The 14,740-nt window shown below is 45.8% G+C and overlaps 1 protein-coding gene across 26 annotated transcripts in view; it reads left to right on the top strand.

Annotated features, from left to right (window-relative positions):
* fnbp1 (formin binding protein 1) overlaps window positions 1-14,740 on the top strand; it is a 103,446-nt gene that overhangs the window by 614 nt on the left and 88,092 nt on the right.

The following is a 14,740-nucleotide window of genomic DNA, read 5'->3' as shown; positions in this document are numbered from 1 at the left end:
CTTGTAGTGACTCTTACACCCTTACCTGGTCCCCTATAGTGGTTTTGACACCCTTGCTTGGCCGCTTACATTGGCTCTGACACCCTAGACTTATCCCTTATGGCTGCTCTGATACCCTTGCCTGATCTCTTATAGTGGTTCTGACACCCTTGGCTGGTCTCTTATAGCAGCCCTGACACCCTTACCTGGCCCCCTATAGTGGTTCTGACACCCTTACCTGGCCCCCTATAGTGGTTCTGACACCCTTACCTGGTCCCTTACATCATCTTTGACACCCTATACTTGTCCCTTATAGTGGTTCTGACACCTATGCCTGGTCTCTTATAGCTGCTCTGACACCCTATTCTTGTCCCTTATAGTGGCTCTGACACCCTAGTCTTGTCCCTTATAGTGGCTCTGACACCCTAGTCTTGTCCCTTATAGTGGCTCTGACACCCTTGCCTGGTCCCTTATAGTGGCTGTGATACCCTTACCTGGTCCATTATAGCTGCTCTGACATCCTTACCTGGTCTCTTGTAGCTGCTCTGACACCCTAGACTTGTCCCTTACATTGGCTCTGACACCCTTGCCTGGTCCCTTACATTGGCTCTGACACCCTTGCCTGGTCCCTTACATTGGCTCTGACACCCTTGCCTGGTCCCTTACATTGGCTCTGACACCCTTGCCTGGTCCCTTACATTGGCTCTGACACCCTTGCCTGGTCCCTTATAGCGACTCTGACACCCTTGCCTGGTCCCTTCATTGTCTCTGACACCCTTGCCTGGTCCCTTATTGTGGCTCTGACACTCAAGTCTTGTCCCTAATAGAGGCTCTGTGGGGGTTTTTTAATTTGGGTATGACTCTTGTAAGCCCCCTGATGGCTTATCTACACATTTCAACTATTTTTTCTTCTCGTTGTGTTGACTTTGTTACTCGGCTGCTGCCGCATATCCATATGGGCAGATAATTGCTAATTTTCTCCTTTTTGTGCGACATTGGCACTGCTTAGCCTGACTGCCCTGTTATTTGTCTGTGTGTCTGTCCTCCCCAGTCTTTATGTGTCTGAGTGCTTTGCCTTTGGGTCTGTGCATCTGCCTGGTCTGTGTGTCTGAATCCCTCCTGCTTTGCTCTAAAAGATCTGCCTGTCCTGTCACTTGAAGTGTGTACTTCTCAGCCCCGTCCTTTGGTTTCTGTGCCTTACTGCCATGTCTGTTGGTCTGTCTGTTTTTGCCCTTCTGTCCGCTGTAGACTACCCCACAAATTTTAGGTTTGTAGGAGTTGGATATCAACAATTTTTTGTCTGCATAAATATTGGGCCCTCTTGCTTTTGGGCAGGCAAGGCAATGCTTCAGCCCCATTGGCACTAACTAAGAACATTGGTCACAGGGGGTATGACATTTATTTTTATTGCTATTATTTTTCTAATGACAAATTTGGCCCCATGGCCCTAATCTGTGTTGCTTTGTGTTCCATTCCCTGTTAGTGAAACTGTTAGTTTCACCTGCATTCACCCACATTTAACTGATTTTTTTTTATTCTAATGGCTGTTTTCCCCTTCTGGGATGGTGTCTGTCTGCTATTCCTCTGTGTGACTTGTCCAGCTATTTGCCCTGCTTTTCCTTTCCCCATAGAGTGCATGGTGCTGGCCTTTTTTCCCACACCCCATGGTCCGCGGGGCTGTCCGTCGCCGCCCCCACTGGGCCCGCGGGGCTGTCCGTCGCCTCCCCCACTGGGCCCGCGGGGCTGTCCGTCGCCTCCCCCACTGGGCCCGCGGGGCTGTCCGTCGCCTCCCCCACTGGGCCCGCGGGGCTGTCCGTCGCCTCCCCCACTGGGCCCGCGGGGCTGTCCGTCGCCTCCCCCACTGGGCCCGCGGGGCTGTCCGTCGCCTCCCCCACTGGGCCCGCGGGGCTGTCCGTCGCCTCCCCCACTGGGCCCGCGGGGCTGTCCGTCGCCGCCCCCACTGGGCCCGCGGGGCTGTCCGTCGCCTCCCCCACTGGGCCCGCGGGGCTGTCCGTCGCCTCCCCCACTGGGCCCGCGGGGCTGGCCGTCGCCTCCCCCACTGGGCCCGCGGGGCTGGCCGTCGCCTCCCCCCTTCTTCCATTGCTATCCTTTCTTCTATGTGGATTGTTTCTTCTCCTCCTTGGTCCACATGGCTCCCTCTCTCCTCCCCTGCAGTCTCCGTGACTGCCTACACCCCCTTTTTTTATAATTGTTAATGACCAGGTCAGTAAACTGCCATCACACCAACCTGTCTGCATGGCTCTTTTTGTTTTTGTTATCTTCCACCTTTGCCTGAGTGGCTCTGTTTGATATGTGTGGTTCTTTTTTCCTCCCCCTCGGTCTGCTTGGCTGCTTGACCCTCCCCTCGGTCTGCAGAGAAGTCTGCTCTGCTACCTCACACATCCATCATTCCCCAGTCTGTGCATCTCTATATGTACTCATCTGCATCATTCTCTGCAGTCTGTGCAACTGTCTGTGCTGCATTCTGCCCCTCTTATCAAGCACAGTGCCCCCCCCACACACACACACATTGTTATCAAAATACACTAGTTTTCTTCTTTCCTCTTGTGTGCTCAGCATGTAGATCCCCCATGCATTATTATACATACCCAGCGCCCAAGCCATAGGCAAACTGTAGTGAGAGTGTTCTGCAGCCTCTTGACTGCTATCTGACCCCCCCCCTCCCACCCAGATCCCCGCTTTATAATTAGGAATAGCTACTGCCCCAGAGATAACCACTCTAGCTTCCCAGCCATATTGCCAGTCCCTTCCCCCTTACCACTCGCTGCTCATCCCTGCACTTTTCTTCTCCGCTTTGCCCGTAGGCACCTCTGTCTTTATAAATGGAAACGATGGAGCAGCCCTGTGCCGACTTTTTCCATTTGGCCCTGTGTGCCTTCAGCTCCCCTTGTTGCTTTTGTCAGGAGCCACAAATTAAATTAGTTCCAAGCAAATCATGGGAATCTGATATTTGCTAATCTGCTTAGCCGATGATGTAGATGAGGAAGGGACTTATCTGCATTTGCTTCTTTAAGACCGTTGCAGTCTGCATTCATTTGCCTAGCTTTACTGCTGTGCATTATAAGGAGTTGCAGGTACCTCTGTGCCCGTAGTGCCTGGTCATTTTTTTTCTTAAAGTCTTGGTTTTACTTTCAGGTTAACTTTGAGTATGTTATAGAATGGCCTATCCTTAGCAACTAAGCAATTGGTCCCCAGCAACCAGATAGCTGCTGAAATTCCAAACAGAAGAGCTGCCGAACAAAATAATAATAAACAAAAACCACAAATAATAAAAAATGAAGACCGATAGCAGATTTTCTCCGAATAGCACTCTCTGCATTATACTAAAAGTTAATTGAAAGGTAAACTATTCCTGCAATTTTTAATGGTGGACTGCTGATCAGTTACATTTTTAGAAAACATGTGCTTTTGTATGGCCTTTGTTCCTAAATGAAACAGTAGTACAGGTATGGGATCAGTTATCTGGATTCCAGGTCCCTTTTCTCTGTAATGATAAAACAGTACTTTGTACTTGATCCCAACTAAGATATAATTTATCCTCTGATGACAATTCTGTTGAGTTTATTTAATGTTCAAATGGTTTTCTTTTAGACTGTGGAGTTTCAAATTACAACCCCCTTATCTGCAACAACCCCAGGTCCTGGGCATTCTGGATAACTGGTTCCATACCTGTACTTACATGATAGAGGGATGTTTACTTTAATTCCTGGTTGTATACCAATCCAGCACCATTCTGCCTAATAATGGGGCCTGTCTGCAGTTGAGAAGGGCATTGCTCATCTGAGCAATCATGGCTTCCCCCAGTAATGGTAACATAGGATTTTTTTTGCTCATTCAATTCATTTTCCAGTGTTTAGTGTAAGTAAATTGTAGTGGGAGACTCCTAGACCATAATATGGGATGAATCAAAATGGAGCAGAAGTGCATAAGGAAATTGGCTTGTATGTATAATTTGCAACTATTGAATCAGACTTTATGACTTGTCTCCTTCTAATAAGTGCCGTTGGCAAGTTACCTCCACTGCGTTATACTACTGTACCCAGTGAGAAGGGAGAGATTGTATAGCATTATGCAGTGACAATATGTAATACAGTATATAATGTGTGGAATAGACCTAGCTATATGACATTTAAGCCCTGAGAACTCGTCTGGATTGCCTCTGATGCTGGTCCAAGTCATCAGAGTTGTACCTAAAAATAAGGACCAAGGAGTGCGTGCCATTTCTCTTCCAAGAGTTGTACTGACCTAATCTAAGTATAGTATCGGCTTGGTTAGGCCTGGATAGACAAACTGGCAAATGCCAAAGGAGTTGCTGGACGCTGACATAGGCTGGTGTTTTATATTGGGCATGTGGGTGATGTTTGGTCATATTTGGGGCATGTGTACTTGGCCAGCGCCTGTTTTAGCCCAGACATCGGCTAAAACATAGGCAAAAAATCTGCCTCTGCCAGGGCTATGGTGCGATTGGCTGATCGGGGCATCATTCAAGAGGAGTCCTCTCTGGATTTCATAATATCTGGCCAGGCCAGAAGTTTTGACCCAGACAGCCCTTTTGGAAAGCAGACAGGTAGCAACCCTTAACAACTTTGGGCTTCTGATTGACCAATTAAAGCAGCGCATTGCAACTGTGGTTTAAGTTAACGTAACTAATAAACCATAACTGTGAACAAAGTTTAGTTGGCTATATCTGGTGTAGGTGGTCCTACTTGGATCAGAACCAGAGAAAATGTAACAGTGCATTGTGTATAGTGCAGGGTGAGCAAGATCTGGGCACTGGTACATCTGTCTGTGCTACCTGGGTGATTGCTAATTCAGGGCCTGTGAAACAGCATTAGGCCGCTTGTGGCTTAGTGCAAATCCCTTATGATCTGCCAGGAGCCGGAGCCGGGGCGGGTCGGATGGGGGGTTCTCTCTTCCAGAGCGAGTTATTAGCCTGCACTACAATAACATTAGAAGCGGAAGCCATTCCACTTTGCACACTGTACCTGTTTTGTACCTGTTTTGAACAATGTGATGGGGGGCTGCGAAAGGTTTGATATCCATGAGCAGGGCAGGAAACCTCTTTACCCAGTAACCACACACATGAAGATCCTAAGCCGCAGCCTGGCTATGCTAATATTTCTCGTGATGCTCAGCAGCTGTGCTTTGCTGATGACAGCAACAAGGATCTCCTGTGTAATTACAACAATGTAATGTGTCATATTAAGCCCCTCCCCACTGTGTCATGTGTGCGGCTGCCTGAGCACGATGGCAGCCATGGCTTTTCCCTGCAGGGAATTTATTTATGATTTCCCACAAGCTGCACGTGTGGCAGTAACTGCAGCGACTGCAATTCTTTCCATGCAGAACACATGTAACTCGTACAGGGGCAAACTGCTGATCCTTTGTGGCAAATCCTTTAAAAGTTCCCAGTGACCGAGCAGATTTTGCTCCTGGGATCTAACTAATCCTGGATTTAATTCAGGGATTCGGCCTAATCTCAAGATTTTTGGAGAGATTCAGATTCTTTAGAAGCCCTGGGATCTGGCCAAACTAATTCAAACCATGATTTTTGCTGCACAGGACATGTGGGGGGTGGGGCACAGGTGCTGACCATTGCAGTGTATTTATGAATTCTGGTTTTATAAATATTATATGCTTGCTTGTTTTTCATTTGTGAAAGATTTAGGTTATACCAAATTTAAAGAACTCAGCTCAGTGTCAAAATACTGTGCAAGCGGTGTATCAAAAACTTGTGCAAGGGCCATACTGTCAAAATGAGGTGCAGGTGCTGTAGGGACAGAATGGCGTGTAGGGGCTCTAGGGACAGGATTGTGTGAAGGGGCCCTAGTGAGTGAAAGTCGTGCCTATGATTAAGTCCAGTGTGGACAAAATGTGTCAGGCGGTTTTAATGTTTTGATGGAGAATAAAGGACTTTGAATAATAATAATCCAGTGTGCGAGCTTTCTACAAGAAAAAAGAATGGAGTGCAGGGGCCCTAGTGAGTGAATGGCGTGCGGGGGCCCTAGTGAGTGAATGGCGTGCGGGGGCCCTAGTGAGAGAATGGCGTGCAGGGACCCTAGTGAGAGAATGTCGTGCAGGGGCCCTAGTGAGAGAATGGCGTGCAGGGGCCCTAGGGACAGAGTGGCGTGCAGGGGCCCTAGGGACAGAATGGCGTGCAGGGGCCCTAGGGACAGAATGGCGTGCAGGGGCCCTAGGGACAGAATGGCGTGCAGGGGCCCTAGGGACAGAATGGCTTGCAGGGGCCCTAGGGACAGAATGGCGTGCAGGGGCCCTAGGGACAGGATTGGGCGCTGGGGCCCTAGGGACAGGATTGGGTGCAGGGGCCCTAGGGACAGGATTGGGTGCAGGGGCCCTAGGGACAGAATGGCGTGCAGGGGCCCTAGGGACAGAATGGCGTGCAGGGGCCCTAGGGACAGAATGGCGTGCAGGGGCCCTAGTGACAGAATGGCGTGCAGGGGCCCTAGGGACAGAATGGTGTGCAGAGGCCCTAGTGACAGAACTTGCAAAACATTGCCATTTTTGGACACCCAACCTGTACTCTTTTCAGAATCTGACACGCACCCAACCCTAACAGGCCATGGTTGCTAAAATTTTGGGCCGAACCCGTCTGACCTATGAATAAACCTTAGGGTTCAGCATGTTTCAGGTCAGCCCGCACAGGAACATACTGACAGAATGACATGCAAGGGCCTTACTGTAGGAAAAAGTGCCAGTGCTGAAAGGCCAGCGTCAGGTGCCGGGGGGCCATAAGACCAGCGTCAGGCACCGGGGGGGGGGGGGGGCATAAGGCCAGCAACAGGGGCTGGGGCAGTACTGACAAAACAAGGTGTAATCCCTGTAATTTCAGAAGCAGGTGTGAGTTCCTTATTGTCAAATGACGCACAAGTGGCACACGGTAGAATAAAAACGCAAGTGCTGTATTGTCATTGAGTTCACAGCTACAATTACACTTCATTTTCGTCTTTAGAAAATCTGATATATTTCTGGAGCAGCATGCAGTTTATCAAAGAGAAAAAAAAAGCGTTAATTACTGACAGATAATTGTGTATGTGTCAAGCAAAACTTGTACCATGTGAGACACGATGAGGAAACGTGCATGACACGCTGGGGAAATGTGCATGACACATTAGATACAAACCTGGGCCGGACGCACTCACCGATTCTCCCTAATATAAATGTTATCCTATAGCATCCCTTTATTGCTTCCCTGGCACAGCCTCTGTGTGTGTCTTTTATGGGTAAGCACCCCACTGTAGGCAGCTTTGGGGTAGATCTGCCCCAGTGTAGCAGAATTTGGGATTGGCTGTTATTAGACCATGTGATATGAAAATGGCCAATGTAATAATAGGTCTAGTAACCCATAGCAACTAGACTGCTGCTGTGTTAAGAGGTTTGTCATACAACAATCTGTTATTTTTTTCTCCTTTGGCTGCATTGTGCTGTGGGATACTTATTTAGTAGTCCCTACATCAAGCCATGTCCAAATGGAACACGTTTTTTCAAATGTTCTGTGGGTTTTTCTTTATGGCTTGATAATAATGTGCTGAACAAGTGCTGAAATCTGTGGTTGCAGTGAAAATGCATGATTTCTCTGGCCGAGAGTCAGCCTTTAGCCTATCCAGCTGCCTTAGACATCAGTGCTTCAGCTGTTCCAGTGAAAGTCATGTTACAGTGTGACAAGGTGATGGAAGCTGGGCGCCCGACACGTGATTGCACAATAACACTGTATGCTATAGGTCCTCCTGAGCTCCAAGGGTACTGTGTGCCATGCACAAAGAAGCATTAAGGGGGCATTTATAATATATAATATAATACATTTATATGTTTAAATATATGAGAATAAACACCACCTTATGAGTTCTGTTGCAGACCTGTAGCTAGGGTCCTGCAGCGGGTCGGGTGCCTGCAGGTTAACCAAAAGAAAAGTGGGTACCCTGTGAGTTGCGGGTAGATTTTTTTGGAAGTGCTAACCTCGCCGAATAAGCAGGTCTTTTATTGCATGGCTTGGTTAAAGTGATTGTGCTTAGCAGAGCTCTGCTGTTTGTGGAACCACAACTGCCTTATAAAACATCAAATCCCATGTTTGGTGCCTCCGGGGCACCGGGTAGATAAAGTGATTTGTCTGAAAATCCAAAGAGCTGCTCTTGAAATGAAACCAAGTTCTACAGAGGCTCCCCTTGTTCTGCCTGTTTCTGATTCCAAAAGAAAATACCCCGCATGCTACTGTATTTTTCTATGGCTTACCAAGTGCAATCATGTGAATTTCTAGGCAAATAAACTTATGGCCTTTTGAAAGCCACACATTTTTACTTTTTTTCATCTGAAGCCATTGGTTACTGTGGCACGCTTGTTCCATATTTAAATGCTATTAAAAATATGTGCAAATTAGCCACACAGCCTAAGCTTAATGTCTAGCCAATGTACTCTGCTTTTTTCTTGGCAGGGAGTGTGAGAGGTGACAGTCCCACAGAGCTTAGTGCTTTTAGGATTCCTGAATAATTAGCTGTATCCTGAATATTCCTGAAAAGCCAGAGAGGCATGGTTAGATTTTGGGTGTTGGCTGATTCACCCCTATTATAGTTTACTTAAACCCATGCCTGAATTTTCTTACTATAATGCCTTTCCTGTAAACCCCCTCATTCCATAGAAAATGGTCACCCAACCAAGTTCTTAGCATCTTAGTCATTGCTACAAAATATTTCTATTGTTAGTTTACATTTGTGCATAAGGGCAGGGCTGTTGCTTACAATGGGCATCAGATAGGATCTGTGCCACTATGACAGAATGCTCTGTTATACAGATAGCTAGAATCTCAGCCATAAAGCAGGGCAGGACTGCTGCTTACAATGGGGGGGATCAGATAGGATCTGTGCCACTGTGACAGAATGCTCTGTTGTACAGATAGCTAGATTCTCAGCTATATATATATATATAGTCGTTTCTGTTTTGTGCTCGTGTGTGTGTAGTTAAGTAAATTTGGTGCACCCTGGGTGCCTGTGCCTATAGGCATGTAAGTGTCGCTGCAACCACTGTCTCTGTGCTGCTGTCAGGAAATCCTGAGCAGAGTAATGCTAATTTGGAGGTTTACACATTTCACATGTTGCTTGGGCAGAAAGAGTCTCTAAACCTGCTCTATCAGTCTCACAGCTTGCTGCCATCCCAGCCAGAGTGAGTTCTGTGCAAATAAATGGGCCTGAGGTTTCCTCTTTGGACACCTTCGTCCTGTGAGATCTGTTATCTGAAAACCAATTATTCTTTGAAAAAATCCTGCATTCTTCTTTTTTCATGATTTCTATAACAATGTAATTTAATTAAGATTAATTTTATTACTTTTCTGCAATAATAAGTAGTACCATGTCCTGAGCTATAACCTGGGCACAAGGCAGGCAGCATAGAGCGGAAATTTTGTATCATGGAACCAATGGCAGGGACCCAGCCTGGCCTTCTCAGTTTAGCTCTCCAGAAATAGCCAGGTCACTGCTAGCAAAAAAGCTTTCCCAAGCAAAGCACAAAAGTCAGTTCTTTTAAAGGAAAACAATACCCCACAAACCAGTAGATAGTTTATATCATATTAAGTAGCCTATTAAAAAATCTTACCAAACTGGAATATTTATATATATATCAGTAAATATTGCCCTTTTATATCTTTTCCCTTGAGCCACCATTTTGGAGGGCCTTCCGTCTTCGTCAAAGATCACCTGACAGGAAATAATGCAGCTCTAACTGGAACAGGAAGCAGTGTGGGAGCAAAAGACAGAACTCTGTCTATTCATTGACTGATGGGGCCTAGCATGTATGTGTGTGCCTTGGTTTACTTGTGTGCACTGTGCATTGTATGATCCCAGGGGGCAGCCATTAACACTTAAAATGTCAGTTTTCTATTTAGGATTACCCAATCATGCACACTACTAAAATACTATACTTTTATGAAAATGGTTTATTTAGATGAATTGGGGTTTACGCAATATCATTTTATGCAATTTATATTTTAGACCTACATTGTTTGGGGTATAGTTTTTCTTTAATATGAAGTCATTTACCACACCCTTGTATCCCTTTCTACAAAAAAAGCCCCTAGTAAGTGTAAAATTAAGGGTATACTAAACCACCATACAAATTATGATTTTTAGGGCTTTGGCAAATACAGGACCCCTTTCACCTGTACCATCCATATGCTTGCCCTGGTGCCCGTTATATGGTTCCCTTATAGAGGAACATGGGTGACTAAAATAAACCATGGGAACTTCTTTTAAGAAGTAGAACACGCAGGGCCAGGTTTTGGTTCTCTATGAGAATACTTAGGGCAGAAATGAGACCTTCTTAAAACCTCAGGTAGTTTCTAAATGAGAAGTCACCGGTGTGGCACCAGAGGCCCGGGATTAAGCTTGGCTGCCAGACATGTCTCGCATGAATGCTATTGATTTCCTCAGGAGATCGAATCTGGAGAAGGTGGGTGATACAGCACGTCTCTGTTCTTTTTAGAATGGCCGGTGGAGGAATCAAAGGGACTTGCCTAAAATGAACTCTTGGTGTGGTGTAGATGGAGACGGGGATATAAACTGGAACACCCACAGGAATTTACAGAAAATACAAACTCCTTGCAGATAGTGCCCGGGCTGGATTCAAACTTAGGACCCCAGTGCCAACCCCTATGCACCACGCATGCAAACTATCTGGGCCTTAATATCTATTTTTTTTTTTTTTTTTGCAGAAAAGTTCCATTGGGTTCTTAGGGTGGGAAAAACCTTCAGGCGAGCATAAACAAATGTTCATTCAGAATTGTGCTTGTAGAGTGTGTTCCCCTGGGTCTGTGACCAGGTGGTACAGTCCAGTTGCTGCACTAATATTAAAGATCATGTGGTCTCCGGAACCAGAATGGAACGGCCTTGTCTAACCTGACCCAGTGCAGATATGGTGCTGTCATTAAGGCATTTTCTTGTTCTCAATATTGATGTTATTCTGTTCCACATATGAGTGACCTACCTGCAGGCTCCCATTTGCTGTCTCCAATTGGCTTTTGCTATCACTTGTGCCAGACCCTACCACCCTCCTGTTAGTGGCACGTATGGTGTTCCAGCTCTTCATTTTCCCCTAAGGCAACATTATGCCAAGATTAATCACAAGCCACTGAGGACCTACAATGCTCTTAAAAGGACAGCCCTTACACCGAACATTATAACATTATAAGAATTTAAAATGTACAAGTGTCCCTTTAAATAAATGTAAAAATGAAAAGCAAGATGTTTGATAACAGGTGGCCTTTTAGCCCAGATGTGTGTGCCAGCCAAGACCATGCCTGCCGCCAGATTCCAAATCATAGTAACAAAGAGTGCTTTAACTTTTTCCACTGCATTAAAGTAATGGTGCTTAAAGGAAAACTATACCGCTAATTAATATAGGTCTCAATAAAAATATATTGCATAAACCAGCTCATATGTAAAACCCTGCTTCATCTAAATAAACCATTTTCATATAAATATACTTTTTTTGTTAGTATTTGCCATTGGATACTCCTAAATAGATAATTGCCATTTTAAGTACTTAAGGGGCCCCCTGGGATCATAGGATTCACAGTGCACACAAACAAGCCAAGGCACACATACATGCTAGGCCCCATCAGCCAATGAATGGACAGAGCTTTGTTTTTTGCTTCCACACTACTTCCTGTTACAGTTAGAGCTGCATTACTTCCTGTCAGCTGATCTCTGAGGGAGCACACAGCCCATCACTAAATGGTGGCTTAAGGAAAAGGATGTAAAAGGGCAATATATACCGATACATTACTGGGCATGCTCACTGCCTCTACTTCAATTAAAATTAATCGGCATGAGCAGTAGGCACATCTTTGAGGTCATAATAGTTGGAGAGAGAAGGCGTTCTCAGAAAGAAAAAGGGGTGGGGCCTCATGTTAGACAGGGAAGTAACTAAAAGAACTGCTGTTCAGTTGCTTATAATAAAGAAACAAAATTCCCCCTTTCCTAAGCTTTTTCATGGCCAATCACCCTCTTTTTAAGCAGAGGCCCAGCCTGTGTAAGTTGGGTTCCCCCACAGTCTGCCCCCCACCAGGAGACTTGCCTTAAGATTTCCTTGAAGCCCCTGCAGTGACTTTGGTGGGCTCTACCGGGGGCCCCACCCATTTCCCTGCCCAGACTGTGCATTTCCCACCGTTGTTATATCCTCACCCAACCCCTAAGAGATGCCACCACCTGCCCCAAACCCAAAGGTTGGAATTGTTGGCAACCGTTTACCTGGCCCCAGGAATATGCCTGTTGATGTTGCCAAAGGGGCTGGGATATGGGCTGTGATGTCACCTGAACACATTTGTTGCCCCAAACCTTCCCATGCCCATGAGTGGGGGGAAGTCCTCAAGAATGATTTTAAAAAGCTAGGTGCAAAGTTGAGGGCGAGGACTTTTCCTTTTCCTAGGTAATTTTCTCAGAGATATTACCTGTGCCACGAGCAAAATTAAGAAGGCAGTGGGAGCTCAGGGAGATTAATGCGTGGCTGAGAGATTGGTGCAGGGAGGAGGGCTTTGGGTTTCTCCAGAACTGGGCTGATTTCTCAATCGGCTACAGGCTCTTTGCCAGGGATGGGCTGCACCTCAATGATGATGGGGCAGCTGCTTTGGGGGAAAAGATGGCTAGCGGGTTGGAGGAGATTTTAAACTAGGAGTGGGGGGGGGGAGGGTGCAGCGGGAAATTCTGTGGGAGACAGGATAGATGAGGTAGTGGGCATAGTAAGGGAAAATGGGGGAGGAGACTTGCTTGGGGATACTGATAATGGCAGGGAGGCCCATAAGTTGTTTACACGTCATTCTCACGCCGGAACCAGTATTAAATGTATGTTTACCAATGCAAGGAGTCTGACTGGTAAAATGGGAAAGCTGGAGGTACTGGCGTTGGAGCGGAAATATGATGTGATTGGTGTTGCTGAAACTTGGTTGAATGAGTCTCATGACTGGGCAGTTAATATTGGGGGGTATACATTGTTTCGGAGGGACAGGGGCAATAGAAAAGGAGGAGGAGTGTGTCTGTTCATTAAGCAGGAATTAAAAGCAAATATTAAGGAGGAAGTGATGGGGGTAACAGAGGGAGCTGAATCCTTATGGGTTGAGCTTCTCACAGATAGTAAAGAATCTACCAAACTAATTGTAGGGGTATGCTATAGACCCCCTAATTTAAGCAAAGAGGAGGAGGCCCAGCTCCTGTTGCAAATAGAAAAGGCTGCTAGTTTGGGGCAAGTGATAATAATGGGGGATTTTAATTACCCTGATATTGACTGGGGCAATAGTACTGCCAGGACAGTAAATGGGAACAAGTTTATAAACTTGCTGCATGACAACTTTATGTCACAAGTTGTTGAGGAGCCAACCAGGAACTAGATCTAGTGTTCTCTAATGGCCCAGAACGTATAGCAAATGTGCAAGTGGTTGAACCCCTGGGTAATAGTGACCATAATGTTATTTCATTTGATGTTTGGTGCAGGAAACAAATTTACACGGGGGCAACAAAGACACTGAATTTTAGGAAGGCAAATTTTAGCTCCTTAAGGGCAGCGCTTCAGGGCATAGATTGGGGCATTATGTTTTCTGATAAAAACACAGAGCAGAAATGGTTGTCATTTAAAATGATATTAAATCATTACTGTTCTCAATTCATTCCATTAATAAGAAAAAGTAGAAGTGTTAAGAATCACCCTATGTGGCTTAACTCTGAGGTAAAGAAGTTAATAGGGAAAAAAAGGAAAGCTTTTAAGAAATATAAGTCAGAGACAGTAGATGCGTTTAATGATTATAAACACTATAACAAGTGTTGTAAAACAGCAATCCGGAAGGCAAAGATAGAAAATGAGGAGCGCATCGCGGCCGAGGCCAAGACTAACCCCAAAAAGTTTTTTAAGTATATTAATAGTAAAAAGATGCAGGTTGAGGGTGTGGCCCCATTGAGTTATAATAACGATATGGTTACAGCGGATACAGAAAAGGCAGATGTGCTTAACCAGTTCTTTTCTTCTGTGTATACAGTAGAGGAGCCAGTGGGCCAAGTCCCACCCAATAGCTTCACTGTTACCTCAGCTCCAACTACACAGTGGCTGGCACAGGATATGGTGCTTAAAGGGTTACACACGATAAATGTAAACAAGGCACCTGGGCCAGATGGAATACACCCTCGGGTACTGAGAGAGCTAGGGGCAGAATTGCAGTGGCCCTTGTTTCTGATATTCTCAGACTCTCTTTCATCAGGTATGGTACCTAGGGATTGGAAGAAGGCGAATGTCATTCCCATATTTAAAAAGGGAGTAAGATCTCAGCCTGGCAATTATAGGCCTGTAAGTTTGACATCCGTGGTGGGCAAGTTATTTGAAGGCTTGTTAAGGGATCACATTCAAAATTATGTAGTGGAGAATGGCATTATGAGCAGTAATCAGCATGGCTTTATGAAGGACAGGTCATGTCAGACCAATTTAATTGCTTTTTATGATGAGGTAAGTAAGAAGCTGGACAGTGGGGATGCAGTAGATATAATCTATTTGGATTTTGCCAAAGCATTTGATACCGTTCCCCACAAACGACTGCTTTCTAAGCTAAGGTCTATTGGTCTTAGTGAAGTCGTTTGCACATGGATAGAAAACTGGCTACAGGATCGGGTACAGAGGGTGGTTGTTAATGGTACATTCTCTACTTGGAATAAGGTCCTCAGTGGGGTCCCTCAGGGTTCTGTACTGGGTCCACTTTTGT

Source organism: Xenopus tropicalis, chromosome 8 (genome assembly GCF_000004195.4).
Source record: "Xenopus tropicalis strain Nigerian chromosome 8, UCB_Xtro_10.0, whole genome shotgun sequence".
NCBI lineage: Eukaryota > Metazoa > Chordata > Amphibia > Anura > Pipidae > Xenopus > Xenopus tropicalis.
Note: the sequence above shows the minus strand (reverse complement) of the source record. Positions and strands in the feature narration are given on the sequence as shown.